This window comes from Pongo pygmaeus, chromosome 13, assembly GCF_028885625.2.
Source record: "Pongo pygmaeus isolate AG05252 chromosome 13, NHGRI_mPonPyg2-v2.0_pri, whole genome shotgun sequence".
In the NCBI taxonomy this organism is placed as follows: Eukaryota; Metazoa; Chordata; class Mammalia; order Primates; family Hominidae; genus Pongo; species Pongo pygmaeus.
In genome coordinates, this window is record NC_072386.2 from 8,116,882 (window position 1) to 8,135,913 (window position 19,032).

The following is a 19,032-nucleotide window of genomic DNA, read 5'->3' on the forward strand; positions in this document are numbered from 1 at the left end:
CATGTGTTCTCATTGTTCAATTCCCACCTATGAATGAAAACATGCGGTGTTTGGTTTTTTGTCCTTGCGATAGTTTGCTGAGAATGATAGTTTCCAGTTTCATCCATGTCTCTACAAATGACATTAACTCATCATTTTTTATGACTGCATAGTATTCCATGGTGTCGAATCCTCCAGTGAAGACTTCCACCAGATTCCCTGGGTGGGCCGGATGGGATGAGACTGGACCACCCCGTACCATGCTGTTCTTGGGGATATGTTGACATACAGGGTGGACTGGCAGCCCCAGCATTGTAAAGGGTGTCCAGGTATGGAAATGTCACATAGGATGTCCTCCGTCCTGTCAGCCTGCCTTCAGCTTCCTCAGGCGTGAAGACAACTTCCCATCAGAACCTCTTTTCTTTCCTTTCTCCACCACACACATGAGACGCATGAGAGGGAGAAACAGCTCAATAGATACTGCTGACCTTCATTTGTGGAGTCTTCAGTCATCTACACACAGACAGGTGAATAGGCAGGTACCCAAATCAAACACCATTTCCGCGTCCTCATGGTGGGATTGGTCTCTCTCTCTCTCTCACACACACACACAATTTCCACATCTAGCTCACAAACCACACTAATTTACTGTTTTCACAGTACGCAGTCTGAGTAAAACCCACCCCACACTCCACCCGGCGGTTGACAAAACTCCTTCTCTACAATTTATAAAAAAGATCATCTGGGCTGGGCACAGTGGCTCACGCCTGTCATTCCAGCACTTTGGGAGGCCAAGGTGGGTTGATCACTTGAGGCCAGGAATTCAAGACCAGGCTGGCCAACATAGTGAAACCCCATCTCTATGAAAAATAGAACAATTACCAGTTCTGGTGGCATAGACTTGTAATCACAACTACTCAGGAGACTGAGGCAGGCGAGTTGCTTGAATTAGGGAGGCCGAAGTTGCAGTGAACTGACATCCTGCCATGGCAATTATTGAGACTGAGCGAGACTCTGTCTCAATAATAATTATAATATTATTATAAGATTAGTTTTGCGTGGTAATACCTGCATGTAGTCTCAGCTACTCGGGAGGCTGAGGTAAGGAGAAGAACACTTGAGGCCCCACAGGTCGAGGCTTCAGTCAGCTGTATCCTGGGCAGTCACCAGTCAAGGAGATATGCCCCTCCCCGTTTTCTTTTCTTTTCTTTTTCTTCTCTTTTCTTCTCTCTTCTTCTCCTTCCCTCCCTCCCTCTCTCCCTCTCTTTCTTTCTTTCTTTCTTCCTTCCTTCCTTCCTTTCCTGCCTGACTGCCCTCCTGCCTTTCTTCTTTCCTCCCTTCCTCCCTTTCTTCTTTCCTCCTGCCTCAGCCTTCAAAAGTGCCGGGATTACTGGCATGAGGCACCATGCCTGCTTGGCCTAAAGAGACACCCTTTGAAAGTAAGACACAGACAGCGCCTTCCAGTGATCTGATTGATTCATTGACTGATTTAGAGGCAGCGTCTCACTCTGTCACCCTGGCAGTGGTGCCATCATAACTCACTCACTGCAGCATGGATGCTCCTGGACTCAAGTGATCCTTCCACCTCAGCCTCCAGAGTAGAGTACCTGGGACCACAGGCATGCGCCACTGTGCCTAGATAATTTTTATTTATTTATTTATTTTATTTTCCGAGACAGAGTTTCTCTCTGGTTGCCCAGACTGGAGTGCAATGGCTTGATCTTGGCCCACCACAACCTCTGCCTCCTGGGTTCAAGCAATTCTCCTGCGTCAGCCTCCCCAGCAGCTGGGACTGCAGGCATGCGCCACCACGTCTGGCTGATTTTGTATTTTTAGTGCAGACGGGGCTTCTCCATGTTGGTCAGGCTGGTCTTGAACTCCCGACCTCAGGTGATCCGCCCTCCCCAGCCTCCCGAAGTGCTGGGATGGCAGGCATGAGCCACCGAGCCTGGCCTTCATTTTTCAATGTTTTTCCACAGACAGGGTCTCATCATTTTGTTGCAACCCTCCTGACCCAGTGCCTCAAAGTGCTGGCGTGACAGGCATGAGCCACTGCGCCTGGACTCCGGGGAATGATTCACGACCATGACCACTGTACTGATTCTTTCTTTCTTTTTTCTTTCTTTCTTTCTTTCTTTCTTTCTTTCTTTCTTTCTTTCTTTCTTTCTTTCTTTCTTTCTTTCTTTTCTTTCTTTCTTTCTTTCTTTCATTGATGATTTTTTTATTATTGGTTGATTGATTGATTGATTTTGAGATGGAGTCTCACTCTGGGCGAGGTGAGGCAAGGCGAGGTGCAGTGCTTTGGAAGCCGCAGCACCGCCTTCTAAAGCCCCATTCAAATGCACAAAGCCCTATTGACTTCCTGGACTTGGAGCTGATGCCTTCCATTGCCTGGGGTTTCTCTCCATTCAGAAGTTTTACAGGCAAAACCCCACCCAGAGGCTGGCTACGGCTGAGGATTACGGGATGTGGTGGGGCTGGAAACTCTTTCTCCCATTGTTGCAAGCTCAGCCAAGATATCCCCTGACCCCCATCGCTTGCTCACCCTTTGAGATCCCCTCCCTCCACCACCTTGGAGGCTGACCTCTTACTTTAATTTCTGTCTTTCTTCCTTTCCTGCTTTTGAGGAGTGTGTGCAGGAATGAGGGTGTGTAGGGGGAGGGGGTGTGGGGTGGGGACAGAGGGGAACGTCCTAAGGGTCGATTTAGTGTCATGCCTCTTTCACCGCCACCACCGAAGATGAAAGCAACAATCAGTTAAATACCGCGTGTTCTCATCCATAAGTGGGAACTTATAGATGAAAGTTCTGCGTGGGCAGAACGAGGGACACGAGGGACGCGGGAGCCTACTTGAGGGAGGACGGGTGGACAGAGAGACAGCTTCAGGAGAAACCAAAACAAAATGAAACATGAAAACTGTCGAGTACTGCGCTCAGTGTCTGGGTGATGAAATCATCTGCACACTGAACTTCATATCAGAAGTTTACCTACGTAACAATCTTGCACGTGTATGCTTGAACAAGAAATGAAAGTTAGAGGAGAAAGAGAGAGAGAGGGAGAGAAGGAAAGAGAGAGAGAGAGAAGTGAAACGAAACACCACCTCCTTGACCTGAGTCGGGGGTTTCCGGCCTTTTGGGGGAACATTCAGCGACAAGGTAGTATTTGGGCCTGTTCTTTCTTTTTTTCTTCGTTTCTTTTTTTTGGACTGAGTCTCTCTCACTCTGTCACCCAGGCTGCGGTGCAGTGGCGCTCTCTTGGCTCACTGAAACCTCTGCTTTCCGGGTTCCAGTGATTCTTCTTCGGTAGCTGGGATTACAGACGCGCACCATGACAGACGGCTAATTTTTCTATTTTTAGTGGAGATGGTGTTTCTCCATGTTGGCCGCATTGGTATTGAACTCCTGACCTGAAGTGATTTGCCCTCCTGGTCCTCCCAAAGTGCTGCGACGACAGGTCTGAGCCGCAGGGATTTAAGCCTTTAAAAGTGCCGGCCCTGCAACCTTTCGCTGCGGCCCTTACACTCAGAATGACGTGTCCTCTCTGCCATGGGTTGACTCTTTGCGTCCCCTATGCCATTGCACTCTAGCCTGGGCAGCAAGAGCGAAACTCCGTCCCCCCACCTTCCCGTGCAAAAAATAAATAAGTAAATAAGTAAATAAATAAATAAATAAAATATCTACACATGACCTATAAGTGCGTGTTCCCATGAGTGATTTCTAATAAATGGCACTGTACACTGAAAGTAGTGGCTCACGTCTGTCATCCCAGCACTTTGGGAGGCCGAGTTGGGTGGGTCACGAGGTCAGGAGTTGAAGACCAGCCTAGCCAACATGGTGAAACCCCCTCTGTACTGAAAATACGAAACTGAGTCGGGCGCGGTGGGGCAGGCACCTGTAATCCCAGCTACTCGGGAGGTTGAGGCAGGATAATCACTTGAACCTGGCAGGCGGAGGTTACAGTGACCCGGGATGGCGCCACAGCACTACAGCCTGGATGACAGAGTGAGATTTGGTCTCTAAATAAATAAATAGAAAGAAAGAAAGAAAAGAAAAGAAAGAAAAGAAAAGAGAAGAGAAGAAAACAAAAAAAGAAAAGAAAAGAAAAGAAAACCAGAAAAGAAAGAGAAAATGAAAGAAAAGGCACTATATCACTACTCGGCTAGGACCTTCTCTATTTCTGTGTTTCTCTCTGTCTCTCTCTGTCTGTCTTTGTCTTTCTCTATCTGTCTCTTTCTCTGTCTCTTTCTTTCTCTCTATCTCTGTCTCTCTCTCTCTCTGCCTGTCTCACTGTGTCTGTCTTCTGTCCAACTTTCTTTCTCTGCCTATCTCTCTCTGTCTCCCTCCCTGTCTGTTTCTCTCTCTCTGTCTCTCTCTTTCTGTCTGTTTCTCTCTGTCTCTGTCTGTCTCTGTTTCTCTCTGTCTGTCTCTGTCTGTCTCTGTTTTTGTCTTTCTATCTCTCTCTTTCTTTTTCTGAGTCTCTCTGTCTGTCTCTCTCTTTCTTTTTCTGAGTCTCTCTGTCTGTCTCTCTCTTTCTTTTTCTGAGTCTCTCTGTCTGTCTCTCTCACTCTCTCTCTCTCTGTGCCTATCTTGTCTTACTGTCTTTCTCTACCCGTCTGTCTCTCTTTCTGTCTGTCCCTCTTCCTCCCTTTCTGTCTCTCTCCCTCTCTCTCTCACTCTCTATCTGTCAGTCTCTCTTTCTGTCTGTTTCTGTCTCTCTGTCTCATCTCTGTCAGTCTCTCTTTCTGTCTGTCTCTGTCTGTCTCTCTCTGCCTGTCTCTCTCACTGTGTCTGTCTTCTGTCTTGCTCTCTTTCTCTGCCTGTCTGTCTCTCTCTCTGCCTGCCTTTCTGTTCTCTCTTGCTCTGTCTCTCTTTCTGTCTGTTTCTCTCTGTCTGTCTCTGACTGTCTCTTTCTCTGTCTGTCTGTCTCTCTCTCTCTTTTTTTTTTCACATGGAGTCTCACTGTGTTGCCAACACTAGAGTGCAGTGGCACCATCTCGGCTCACTGCAAACTCCACCTCCCAGGTTCACGCCATTCTCCTGCCTCAGCCTCCCGAGTAATTGGGACTATAGGCGCCCGCCACCAAGCCCGACTAATTTTTTGTATTTTTAGTAAAGACGGGATTTCACCGAGTTAGCCAGTATGGTCTCGATCTCCTGACCTCGTGATCCACCCGCCTCAGCCTCCCAAAGTGCTGGGATGACAGGAATGAGCCACCACACCCGGCCTGTCTCTCTCTTTCTTTCTTTCCTCTCTCTCTCTCTCTCTGTGCCTATCTTCTGTCTTACTCTCTTCTCTGCCTGTCGGTCTCTCTCTCTCTGTCTGTCTCTCTCCCTCCCTGTCTTTCTCTCTCTCTCTGTCTCTCTCACTCTCACTCTCTCTGTCTCTCTCTCTTGCTGTTTCTCTCTGTCCATCTCTGTCTCTCTCTTTGTCTGTCTCTCTCTTTCTTTCTCTCTGTCTCTGTCTCTCCCTCTGCCTGTCTCTCTCACTGTGTCTCTCTTCTGTCTTACTCTCTTTCTCTGCCTGCCTGTCTCTCTCTCCCCCCTCTTTCTCTTTCTCTCTATATATCTCTCACTCTCTCCCTCTCTCTCTGTCTGTTTCTCTCTGTCTCTGTCTTTCTCCCTCCCTGTCTGTCTGTTTCTGTCTCTTTCTCTATCTCTGTCTCTCTCTTTCTGTTTCTCTCTGTCCATCTCTGTCTCTTTCTGTCTGTCTCTTTCTCTGTCTGTCTCTCTCTTTCTCTCTGTCTCTTTCTTTCTCTCTGCCTGTCTCTCTCACTGTGTCTGTCTTCTGTCTTACTCTCTTTCTCTGCCTGTCTGTCTGTCTCTCTCTCCCTCCCTTTCTCTCTCTCTCTGTCTCTCTCTTTCTCTTTCTCTCTGTCTGTCTCTGTGTGTCTGTCTGTTTCTCTCTTTCTCTGTCTCTCTCTCTGTTTCCTCTCCGTCTGTTTCTGTCTGTCTGTCTCTCTCTCTGTCTCTCTCCCTTCCTGTCTGTTTCTCTATGTCTCTGTCTCTGTCTCTTTCTCTTTCTGTCTGTTTCTCTCTGTCTCTCTCTGTCCATCTCTGTCTTTCTATGTCTGTCTCTTTCTCTGTCAGTCTGTCAGACCCCTCATGATGGAGAGGGCCCTGCCCCTTCCATGAAAGTAAGAAGGGCCTGCTTAGAGAGGCCGGGAGGAATCCAGACAGACGGTCCTTGCTATGCTTCACCACTCGGTGTATGACTTTGGGAGGTCGAGGCCGGGTCCCCACTTGGATGGAAGGGGCATTTTCAGACTTTTCTCTGTCACGTGTGGCGTCCCTACTTCTCGTATTTCCGCGATAAGCTCCTCGACTCAAAAATACATGGTTAAGGCCGGGCGTGGTGGCTCACGTCTGTCATCCCAGAACTTCCGGAGGCCGAGGCGGGGGATCACTTGAGGTTGGGAGTTCGAGACCAGCCTTGCCACCACGGTAAAACCCCGTCTCTACAAGAAATACTAAACTGAGTAGGGCATGGTGGGGTATGCGCCTGTAATGCCAGCTACTCGGGAGGCTGAGGTGGGAGAATCACTTGAACCTGGGAGGCGGAGACTGCAGTGAGCCGAGATCGTGCCACTGCACTACAGCCCGGGCTGTAGAGTGAGTAGGACTCTGTCTCTAAACAAACAAACAAATAAATAAATAAATAAATAAATAAATAAATAAATAAATGCATTCTTTTCCATGCTGACTGACACTTGCAGGCATCGGTTGTCTTCGGGCATCATCTAGCGGCCACTGTTATTGAAAGTCTAGGTGATATGGAGGGAGGTCTTGCTTACTTCACTAAGCCTGGGCAACGGGTTTCTCTCTCTCCCTTCTGGAGGTCCCTCCCTCTCTCCCTGGTTGCCTAGGGAACCTCCGCCCTGGGGGGGGCCCTATTGTTCTTTTATCAGCGCTTTAGTTTTCTTTGTGTGTTGGTTTCTTTCATGCGCATAGACTCCTCTACTTGGGTTTTAGGAGGGGTCACTTTAATTTTCAAGTCGCCCCCCGGCTCCCACCACTACCCACGTCCCTTTACCTTCATTTAGTGAGTCAGTTAGGTGGGTTCCCCCCAAACCCCCCACCCCCCGCCTCCCAACACCCTGCTTGGAAACCTTCCGGAGCCACCCTGGTGTGCCTCCCTCTTCTTTCCTCTTCCCCCACCCATTACTGGCAATCTCATTCTTGCCAGGCTGACATTTGCAACGGTGGTCATCAGGCCTCACTCAGTGGCCACCGTTTTTGAAGATGGGGGTGGCACGGTCCCACTTCCCTGTAGGGAGCTCAGACCGATGGCATAGCCCTTGACCCACGTGGGCAAGTGGGCGAGCCTGCTGTTGTGGGGTTTTTCCCCCCACTTCCCTCCTCAGGCCTCCCTCCCTAGGAAAGCTTCACCCTGGCTGGGTCTCCATCACCTTATAACATGATGTTTTAGTTTCTCCGCCCTCCAGCCAGTATAGTTTCACAATGGGAATGGCGTCACAGCTCTAGTCTGGGCGTTCTTAGTATTTGCCCATAATAGAAACGTTTTCTGAAAACTAATACTTTGCTCACTTAAGATTTCCAGGGATGGTGCCTTGGCCCGTGTTTGTTGTTTTGTTTTGTTTTGTTCTTGTTTTTCCTTTTTGGTATGTATTTCTTTTCAGGTGAAGTAGAAATCCCTAATTTTCAGGAAGACGTATCTTTTCCCCAAGACATGTTAGCTGCTGTTTTCTCCTGTTGTTAACTAGCGCTTTTGTGAATCTCTCAACGTGTAGTGAGAGTCGGTTGATGTTTACTTCAGAACATCTTATTTTCTAGAAATCCATAAGCGAATGCTGCTGCTGCTCCTGCTGCTGCTGCTGCTGCTCTTGTTGCTGTTGTTGTTGTTTTCAAAGCCCACTCCGGCCACCCTTTACGGAATCAAAAGCGTTATAAAATATGTGTATTTATTTCCTGACCACGTCATTCCTCCTCCTCTCTCTGTCTCTCTGTCTCTCTTTCTCTGTCTCTCTCTCTCTCTCTGCCTGTCTGTCTATTTTTCTCTCTCTCTCTTTGCCTGTCTCTCTCACTGTGTCTGTCTTCTCTCTTACTCCCTTTCTTTGCCTTTCTGTCTCTCTCTCTCTGCCTGTCTGTCTCTCTCTCTCCCTGTCTGTCTGTTTCTCTCTGTCCATCTCTGTTTTTATCTCTGTCTGTCTCTTTCTTTCTCTCTGTCTCTCTGTCTCTGTGTGTCTCTCTCTCTGCCTGTCTCTCTCATGGTGTTTGTCTTCTTTCTTTCTTTCTCTGCCTGCCTCTCTCTCTCTTTCTCTCTCTCTGTCTCTCTCTGTCCATCTCGCCTTTCTCTGTCTGTCTCTTTGTCTGTCTGTATCTCTCTTTCTTTCTTTGTCTCACTGTCTCTGTCTCTCTCTGTCTCTCTCACTGTGTCTGTCTTCTGTCTTATTCTCTTTCTCTGCCTGTCTGTCAGTATCTCTCTCTTTCTCTCCCTGTCTGTCTCTCTCTCTCCCTGTCTGTCTGTTTTTTTCTCTCTCTTTGCCTGTCTGTCTCTCTGTCTCTGTCTCTCTGTCTCTCTCTCTCTGTGTCTGTCTTCTGTCTTACTGTCTTTCTCTTCCTGTCTGTCTGTCTCTCTCTCCTTGTCTGTTTCTCTCTGTCTCTGTCTCTGTCTGTCTCTCTCTCTGTCTGTTTTTGTCTCTCCCTCTGTCTGTTTCTTTCTCTCTCTGTCTCTTTCCCTCTGTCTGTCTCTCTCTTTCTTTCTCTCTGTCACTCCAACTGTCTCTGTCTCTCTGTGTGTGTGTGTCTGCTTTCTGTCTTACTCTCTTTCTCTGCCTGTCTGGCTGCCTGTCGGTCTGTCTCTCTCTCTGTCTATCTCTCTCTCTTTCTGTCTCTGTCTGTCTTTCAGTTTCTTTCTGTCTCTTTCCATCTGTGTCTTTCTCTGTGTCTTTATCTCTCTGTCTCTCTCTGTCTTTCTCTTTTTGTGTATCTTTGTGTCTCTCTGTCTGTCTCTCTGTCTCTGTCTCTGTGTCTCTCTCTCTCTCTTGCTCACTCACTCTCTGGCTCTCTCTATCTCCTGCCCTCTCTTTCTTGGCAAAATAAGTTCAAGTACATCTAATTTAATTCATTACCACGGCCTGAATTCTTAACTTTAGACATCCCAGATTTGATCTCCCTACAAAATGCTGTACAGAACTGGATAGTTGATTTCTGGACTTTGATACCTCATAGATACTACATATTAATAAAGATCCAACCCTAAAATCTGGGGTTGCATCTAGCTCCACTGTCTCAAAAAATCATACCTCTGTTCACCTAGGATGCTGGGAGGGTTTTCTCAATGTGCATCTGCTCATGTCCTTCATGACCTATGACCAAACCCTGTCCGTTCTGTCTGAAATATGTATCTGCAAACACTTCTCTCCATTTCCACAACTACCCATGGCCCATTGTGGAACCACTGCCTCTTTGAAAAAAAATCCCAGAAGTGGCTTTATCTTTTTGGCTAGGAGGTCTAAACCTGCTGAGAACTTTCCTGCCCAGGATTCTGTGTGAAAAAAAGTGCTTCTGCTGGGAGCTGGGATCCTCGGGACCATGCTTGCTAGCACTGGATGAGTCTCTGGAAGGAAGCACGGGACTCCACAAAGCTGACCTGTCCCACTGAGGTCAAATGGATACCTCTGCATTGGCCCGAGACCTCCAACTTACATCACTGTCACCAACTGTTACCTTCAGCATCCTTGTGAGCCTGCCCAAGGCCCCGAGTGCGGGGAGACTCTTGGGAGCCCGGCCTTCCTCGGCTAAAGTCCAAAGGGATGGTGACTTCCACCCACAAGATCCCCACTGAACTGCAGAGATGTGGAGCGTAGGTCAGAGAGGGGACCAGGAGGGGAGATGTCCTGACAGGCAATGAGTTCCCTAGGCTCTGGCCACCCCACCCACGTCCCACGTACTGGGCACCCACGGGACACCACCACTTTTTCCCCTCCTCTGTCCACAGCCGCCACAACCCCACCCCACAACCCAGGCACACACGCTGGAGGTTACAAAACCACACGGCCTGAATAGAGCCTGATGGAGTGAGAGCTCATTTCACGAAGCGGGGGCGTGGGTTGTGGTGGGGTGGGGTGGGGGTTGGGGGTCTGTAGGGAGCCTGATTCTCCCTCGTGGGTGGCTACAGGATACAAATGAATATCGCTTCTTGGGCGGAGGGGCTTCTTTAGGCCGTCACGTTTGTGGGACTGTCTCTCAAACCCTTCCTTGAGGCCACAAAATAGATTCCATCCCACCCATCAACGTTTCCCTGGGTGCTGGATGTATCCTGTCAAGAGACCTGAGCCTGACACATTGAGTTAAACAACTTTATTGGCTTTCTGTGTTTGCTTGCTTCTGAGACGGAGTCTTGCTCTGTCCCCCCCATGGCTGGAGTACAGTGGTGTGATCACAGCTCACTGCAACCTCTGTCTCCTGGGTTAGAGTGATTCTCCTGCCTCAGCACCACCACACCTGGCTCATTTTTTTATTTTTAGTAGACACGGGATTTGACTCTGTTTCATTGGTTTTCACTGGAGATTCTAGATTTGAGTCACACCTCATTGTGTGCCATATAATGACTTCTTTTTTTTTTTTAAAGCACAATATATCTGCTTTATTTGAGTGGCTTTGTATATCGTTATAATTGTGTTATAGATGAAGAAAAGGTATTAAATGATAGTGAAAGTGAAAAGAAAAGAAAGACTATCTATTTTGTAGATAGAATAAAGTTGCTCAGTATTTAGAGTTACCTAAATGCGTCAGCATTTAAACTCCTCCTACTAAAAGCATGCCAGTCTGAATAATCCTCCTTTAAACACAATTTTTGATATGGTTAAGGTTTTTAAGAATATGACTCCTGCAGAATAGCTGGACAGACAATACACATTTAAAAAAGAACAGCACAAGGATCCACCAGACTTGGGAAAAAATCAAAAACAACACAAGCCTTATGAAGAACTGAGTTCTTAAAATATTATGGAGAACATAGCTATTGGAAGAGATGGCAATATTGGCAAGTTGATTGTTACATTGGTCAGCAATAGCTAGCACTATTTTTTTTGGCAATCTTTCAGGCACTGCAACTACTACTGCAAAATGATATATAATCCATTAAACAACATAATCACAAATCAAAAGATATTTTAGTAATATAATGTTTCAGATTTAGAAGCAAATCAAGTGTTAAAACCCAATTGCTATAATAACTAACCCCAAAGATAACCGTATCTGACAAAAAAGCTTCCGCAGAGTTACTACTTCAGAATTATACTTTCTCTTGATATTTATTTTATTTTATTTTATTTTATTTTATTTTATTTTATTTTATTTTTATTTTATTTTTTTCTTGAGACGGCGTTTCACTCTGTTGCCCAGGCTGGAGTGCAATGGCATAATCTTGGCTCACTGCAACCTCCACTTCCCAGGTTCAAGTGATTATCCTTCCACAGCCTCCTGAGTAGCTGGGACTACAGGCGCCTGCCACCATGCCCAGCTAATTTTTATACTTTTAATATAGGCGGTGTTTCACCATATGGTCTCGAACTCTTGACGTTGTGATCTGCCCGACTTGGCCTCCCAAAGTGCTGGGATGACAGGCATGAGCCACCATGCCTGGCCTTCTCTTGATATTTAAACTTTTAAGTCAGTCCAGAGAAATACAATAAATGTCAACAGTAAGTATGGTGTTGAGGCAGAAGTAGGACCAAACTTTTTCATATGTTATTCAGTTGATAACAATATGACCTGGGTAGTAATTTCCTATGTGTCTACTTATACACAAATACAAAAAAGTAAAACAGAGATACTGCTAAATAAAGGATACATTAAGTTCTTAATAGTAACTGAATAAACTGGAACGTTGTCAAAAAGCAACTAGTGAACTTTTTCAGTGTTTTTTTCTATTATCCAATAAGTGAATTATGCTATTCCTTTCCAATTTCCCAAGCACTTTTTGTCCCAATCACCAATTTTGTGTTCGAAGAAAATGTAACAAATCAAGTAACAAAACTAAACAAGCAAACAAACAAAACACAACTACAGTATCTGCAAAAGTTTTGTAGAAGACTGAAACTGTTGAGTATAAGCATCACGTATTCTATTATCATTAGTTAACTGAAGAGTTTGTTAAAGACATACATTTCATAAAAAAAAGTTAGTTTGAAGTTATTGACCATTATGTACCATTCTTAAGTATTAGTAACAAAGTTCATGACAATAAAAAGCTATCTAACAAGAAAAATCAGTGACTACCAGCACCATCAACAAGACTTTGTCTTTACAATTCATTACCACTTACCATGCATTGCAATGTCTAGGATTGACTCTGATAGCATTTCGAAAACAAGCTAACACTTTGTCCAATTCTTCAGTTAAGACAAACTCTCGCCCTAATAAAGTACAGGCATAAGCATAATTTGGATCCACTTGGATAGCTGTCTGGAAGAATTTAAGTGCAATATCGTGTTCCTGTTGCAGACTGAAACAGTTCCCTGCAGCACACCAGGCCTCTGGCGAATTTTTATCCATGTCTGTTAAGTCTTTTGACAGAAATGAAAGAGTGACATCTTTTTGAAGATGCCAAAGTGTTGTAGAGTAGATTTCCATGCCTTTGACTCTATAATTCTCAATTCTTCTAACCTCTGAGAATATTCTTTCAGCTTGCATGTACTCTGAAAGTTCAAAATAGGACCTTCCAATTTGGCACAGTACCCAACCAGTATTGTAGTGGTGAGAAGGTAGATGGCTCAAAATATTTTTAGCTTCTTTGCAGTGGTATGAACATAAAGCTAAATAACCTTTCCCCCTTTCATGAAGAAGGCTCATCAAGCCTTCTGCTGCTGCTTTTTGTAGATTAAAAGCCTGAATCTGAGGTGTGATTGTGGATATTTCCTCTTCTGAATTGATGGAAGAGTCCAATTTTGTAATTTCCAGGTTGTCATTTATATTAGATTGAGTTATTCCTCCTTTATTAGTTTTACTTTTTGTTTTTCTGTTTAGGATTTTAGGTGGAAACTTCATTTTTAACTTCTTCCTATTCTCCTTGGTTGTGGAACTGTCACTAGTAAAGAGTCATGAACTTCTTTGATGCAGTGCATTTGGGGGAGATGTCATAGTGGGGCTCATTACCTGAGGTGTTGTAGTTATTTATGGACCAGAACTTTCTGTTAGTGGAAGAATTGGAGTTACCTCTTGGCTATTTCCACTCTGTGAGAAGACAGACTTTGCTCCAGTTTGGCCAATTCTGGCAACAGACTTTTTTGAAGGGGCTCCGGTGGATGGCACATCAATTACAGAAGGTGTATTAGTGTAGTTTTGTAAATAAGATCCATCTCCAGGACTTGGGGTTTCTAATGGCAAAATCCCAAAACGTGGGGTAAATGGACTAAGCTGCTGGTCCTGTTAATAAACTTCGACCAGTTTTTGGTTTATTTTGAACCTGTTTAGATAATATGGAAGTTCCTCTTCCCAGTGGGACAGTTTCAGGTGAAATTACAGCTGAATCAATAAAAGACACTGGGGAATCTGTATTCAAGGAGTACTTTGAATTGAAGGATTCTAAATTGACTCTGTTTAATTCAGTTGTGTCCTGGGGAGTTTCCATAAGAATGGTCTCAGGTTGCCTGTGACATAAACTGTGATTAGGTACTTGTGTTGTGCAAGAGTTGGGCAGACAGTTGCTAAAGTTCTGTAAAGATGTGAATTTAAATGTTTGGTCAGGATCTGGCTTTTCACCTATTTCACATAATGATTCAAAGGGATACCAGAGGAAAGGATTTAAACTAAGCCTCTTTTGGTAACATTCTTTTCCTTTAGCAAGCCGATCTGTCTTGCAATATACACGTCCCAACAATGGAAGGGGAAAGCAAACTGAATCACCAAACTCAGTAACAATATCATCATGGCTTTTCTGCTTATTAAACGCTCCACCAGATAAGATTTGTTCCCAGTCTGCAAGCTTACTGAGATCAACACAACATTTTGCAAGCAGGTATTTGCATTGCAGTGTAGGACAACTGTGTCTTTTCAAGAGTCTATATGCTTTATAGGCCTTTCCTGGGAGGTAAGAACAGGTCGCCATTAAAAACAAGGCTTCTTCTGAGTGTACTTCTGCATAAAGGCGTTCTGTGAGGAAAACCCCATCTCGGTAAGCATAGTGGTTTAGTGCTTGCCATATAGCAGCTGGACGGGTTCCTGCAGCACTGTCATCCTCTAAGCAAAGGCCCAATTTCTGCAGTGCCTTAGGAAAACCCCACCCCACCCAACCACCTCCCCCCTGTAGCGGCTCTGGCCCGGCCAGCCTCGTCTCATTTAAATTCACCAGTTACCGGGGGAATGGGGTGGCCGAGCCAGAGTGACTTCTTTATCTGGCTGACTCTGGAAAGCCTGGCCCCTTGTGATCCATTGCAAAGCGAAAGTCACCTTATGTTTGGGAAACAGATCCACTCCCAAGTTCAGTGGAGGGATGTGGAATGTAGGACGAAGGTGTCTCTTCCTTCTGATTTGGTCTGCACAGCGGAGCCTAGGGCTGGAGTCCTCTCTGTGAGGACCGCTGACTCCCTCTACCTTGGGTTCCATTGGCCCCACCCTGGGACATGGGCCTTGGCAGATTCTGGACCTTCCTGGCCATTAAGTTGCTGTCAGAAACCCCATCTCGTGTTCCGATGCCCCGAATAACTGTGGCTCGTGCCTCTCTGGAAACATTGGAAATCTCTCCTCTACACATGGTCACCTAAAACCCCAGGAGCTCGGGACACACGTCTGCCATCCACCTCACTGCTTTCGGGAGAGAATGCTGAGAGTCTCTTGCCAACTTTCTCTTGAGTTGAGTTCTTCATGGGTGTGTGGTTAAGACGTAGTGAGACCAGATGTATTAACTCAGGCCGGGTGCTGGTGGCTCATGCCTGTAACCCCAACACTTTGGGAGGCCGAGGCTGTAGGATCCCTTGAGGAATCGCCTAACCCTCGGGAGGTTGAGGCTGCAGTGTGTGAGCCATAATGGTGTAATTTGGATCCAGCAGTTTTCTAAACAGTCATTTTGTAGAATCTGCAAAAAGATATTTCTGAGCCCATTGAGGCCTATGGTGAAAAGGGAAATATTTTCAAATAAAAAGAAAACAGAAGCTTTCTGAGAAACTTCTTTTTGATGTGTGTATTCATATCACAGTGTTGAAACTTTTTTTTATTGAGCAGTTTGGAAACAGTCTTTTTGTAAAATCTGGAAAGGGATATTTCTTAGCCATTTGAGACTTAAGGTGAAAAAGAGATATCTTCACATAAAAACTACACAGAAGCATTCTGAGAAAGTTCTTTCTGATGCGTGCATTCATCTCACAGATTTGAACCTTTCTTTTCTTTGAGCAGTTTGGAAACAGTCTTTTTTTAAAATATGCAAATGGATATTTGTGAGCCCTTCACAGCCTATGATGAAACAGGAAGCACCTTGACATAAAAACTAGACAGAATATTTCTGAGAAAAGGCTTTGCAATGTGTGCTTTCATCTCACAGACTTGAACTTTTCTTTTGATTGAGCAGTTTCAAAACAGTCTTTTTGTAGAATCCACAAATGGTTATTTGCAGCTCTTTTAGGCCTATGGTGAAAACGGAAATATTTTCACAAAAACACAAAAAGAAGCTTTCTGAGAATCTCTTTGTGATGCCTGGATTCATATCACAGAGCAGAACCTTTCTTTTGATTGAGCAGATTGGAAACAGTATTTTTGTACAATCTGCAAATGGATATTTCTGAGCCGTATGATGCCTGTAGTGAAAAAGAATTATCTTCACATAAAAACTAGACAGAATCATTCCGAGAAACTTCTTCCTTATGTGTGCATTCATCTCACAGAGTTGAACATTTCTTCTCATGGAGCAGTTTGGAAACATTCTTTTTGTAGTATCTGCAGAGGGATATTTGTGAATGGTTTAAGGACTATGGTGAAAAAGGAAATATCTTCACATAAAAACTAGACAGAAGCATTCTGAGAAACTTCTTTTTTATGTGTGCATTCATCTCACACAGATGAATCTTTCTTTTCATTGAGCAGTATGGAAAGAGTCTTTTGGTTCAATCTGCAAAGGGATATTTCTGAGCAGTTTGAGGCCTATGGTGAAAAAGAAATATCTTCACATAAAATCTAGACAGAAGCATTCTGAGAAACTTCTTTTTTATGTGTGCATTCACCTCACAGGGTTGAAACTTTCATTTCATTGAGAAGTTCAGAAACACTCTTTTTGTAGAATCTGAAAGGGATATTTTTGAGTCCATTGAGGCCTGTGGTGAAATAGGAAATATCGTTGCATAAAAACTAGACAGAAGCTTTGTGAGAAACTTCTTTGTGATGTGTGCTTTCGTCTCACAGAGTTGAACCTTTGTTTTGATAGAGCAGCTTGGAAACAGTATTTTTGTGGAATCTGCAAGTGGATGTTTGGAGTGCTTTGAGGCCTATGGTGAAAAAAGGAAATATCTTCACATTAAAACAAGACAGAAGCATTCTGAGAAACTTATTTGTGATGCGTGCATTCATCTCACGTTGTTGAGCCTATCTTTTGATTTAGTAGATTGGAAACAGTCCTTTTGTTGTATCTCCAGAGGGATATTTGTGAACGGTTTGAGGCCTATGGTGAAAAAGGAAATACCTTCACATACAAAGTAGACAGAAGCATTCTGGGAAACTTCTCTGTGATGTGTGCATTCAACTCACGGAGGAGAACCTTTCTTTAGATTGAGCAGTTTGGAAACAGTTCTTTTTTAGAATCTGCAAAGGGATATTTCTGAGCCCATTGAGGCCTAGGATGAAAAAGAAATATCTTCACATAAAACTGGATAGATGCATTCTGAGAAACTTCTTTGTGATGTGTCCATTCACTTCACAGAGTTGAACCTTTCTTTGGATTGGGCAGTTTGGAAACAGTCTTTTTGAAGAATCTGCAAAAAAAATTTGTGAGCTCTTTATGGCCTACGGTGAAATAGGAAATATCTTCACATAAAAACTAGACAGAAGCTTTCTGAGAAACTACTTTGTGATGTGTGCTTTCATCTCACAGAGTTGAACCTTTCTTTTGAATGAGCAGTTTGGAAAAACTCTTTTTGTAGAGTCTGTAAATGGATATTTGGAGCACTTTGAGGCCCATGGTGAAAAAGGAAATATCTTCACATGAAAACCAGACAGGAGCATTCTGAGAAACTTCTTTGTGATGGGTGTATTCATCTCACAGAGTTGAACATTTCTTTGGATGCAGCAGTTTGGAAACAGTCTTTTTGTAGTATCTGCAGGGGGATATTCATGAGCAGTTTATGACATATGGTTGAAAAGGTTATATCTTCACAAAAAAAAACTCGACAGATCCGTTATGAGAAACTTCTTTGAGATGTATGCATTCAACTCACAGAGTTGAACCTTTCTTTGGATTAAGCAGTTTTCTAAACAGTCCTTTTGTAGAATCTGCAAAGGGATATTTCTGAGCCCATTGAGGCCTATGGTGAAAAAGGATATATCTTCACATGAATGCTAAACAGAAGCTTTCTGAGAAACTTCTTTGTGATGTGTGCATTCATCTCACAGTGTTGAAACTTTCTTTTGATTGAGCAGTTTGGAAACAGTCTTTTTGTACAAACTGCAAAGGGATATTTCTGAGCCATTTGAGGCCTATGGTGAAAGAGAAATATCTTCACATAAAAACTAGTCAAAAACATTCTGAGAAATTTCTTTGTGATGTGTGCATTCATCACACATATTTGAACCTCTCTATTGATTGAGTAGTTTGGAAACAGTCTTTTTTTAGAATATGCAAAAGGATATTTGTGAGCCTTTTCAGGCCTATGGTGAAATAGGGAAAATCTTCAAATAAAAACTGGACAGAAGCTTTCTGAGAAACTTATTTGTCATGTGTGCCTTCATCTCACAGAGTTGAACTTTTCTTTTGATTGAGCAGGTTGGAAACAGTCTTTTTGTAGAATCTGCAAATGGATATTTGCAACGTTTTATGCCTATGGTGAACAGAAAATATTTTCACATAAAAACTAGACAGAAGCATTCTGAGAAACTTCTTTGTGATGTGTGCATTCATGTCACAGGGTTGAAACTTTCCTTGGATTCAGCAGTTTGGAAAGAGTCCTTTTGAAGTATCTGCAAAGGGATATTTGTGAGCCCATTGAGGCCTATGGTGAAATAGGAAATATCTTCACATAAAAACTAGACAAAAGCTTTCTGAAAATCTTCTTTGTACTGTGTGCTTTCATCTCAAAGAGTTGAACCTCTCTTTTGATTGAGCAGTTTGGAAACACTCTTTTTGTAGAATCTGCAAAGGGATATTTGGAGTGCTTTGAGGCCTATGGTGAAAAAGGAAATATCTGCACATAAAAACTAGACAGAAACTTCTGAGAAACTTCTTTGTGATGCGTGCTTTCATCTCAGATTTGGACCTTCCTTTTCATTGAGCAGTTTGGCAACAAGTCATTTTGTAGAATCTGCAAAGGGATATTTGTGAGCAGTTTGAGGCCTATGGTGAGAAAGTAAATATCTTCACATAATACCTAAACAGAAGTATTTTGAGAAAACTCTTTGTGATGTTTGCATTCATATCACTGAGTTGAAACTTCCTATTCATTGAGCAGTGTGGAAACATACATTTTGTGCAATCTGCAAAGGAATATCTGTTTGCAGTTTGAGACCTATGGTGAAAAAGTAATATCTTCACATAAAAACAAGACAGAAGCATTCTGAGAAACTAATTTTTTATGTGTGCATTCATCTCACAGAATTGAACCTTTCCTTTGATGAAGCAGTTCGGAAAGAGTTTTTTGTAGAATCTGAAAAGGGATAGTTGTGATCCCTTTGAGGACTAAGGTGAAATAGGAAATATCTTCACATAAAAACTAGACAGAAACTTTCTGAGAAACTTCTTTGTGACGTGGGCTTTCATCACAAAGATTTGAACCTTTATTTTGATTGAGCAGTTTGGAAAGGCTCTTTTTCTAGTATCTGCAGAGGGCTATTAATGAGCAGACTGAGGCCTATGTGAAAAAGGAAATGGCTTCTCAAAAAAACTAGACAGAAACATT

The 19,032-nt window shown here is 43.8% G+C and overlaps 1 pseudogene; it reads right to left on the reverse strand.

Annotated features, from left to right (window-relative positions):
- Positions 1–12,262: 12,262 nt before the first annotated feature.
- On the reverse strand, positions 12,263–14,176 carry LOC129026276 (cell division cycle protein 27 homolog; annotated as a pseudogene).
- Positions 14,177–19,032: the final 4,856 nt, after the last annotated feature.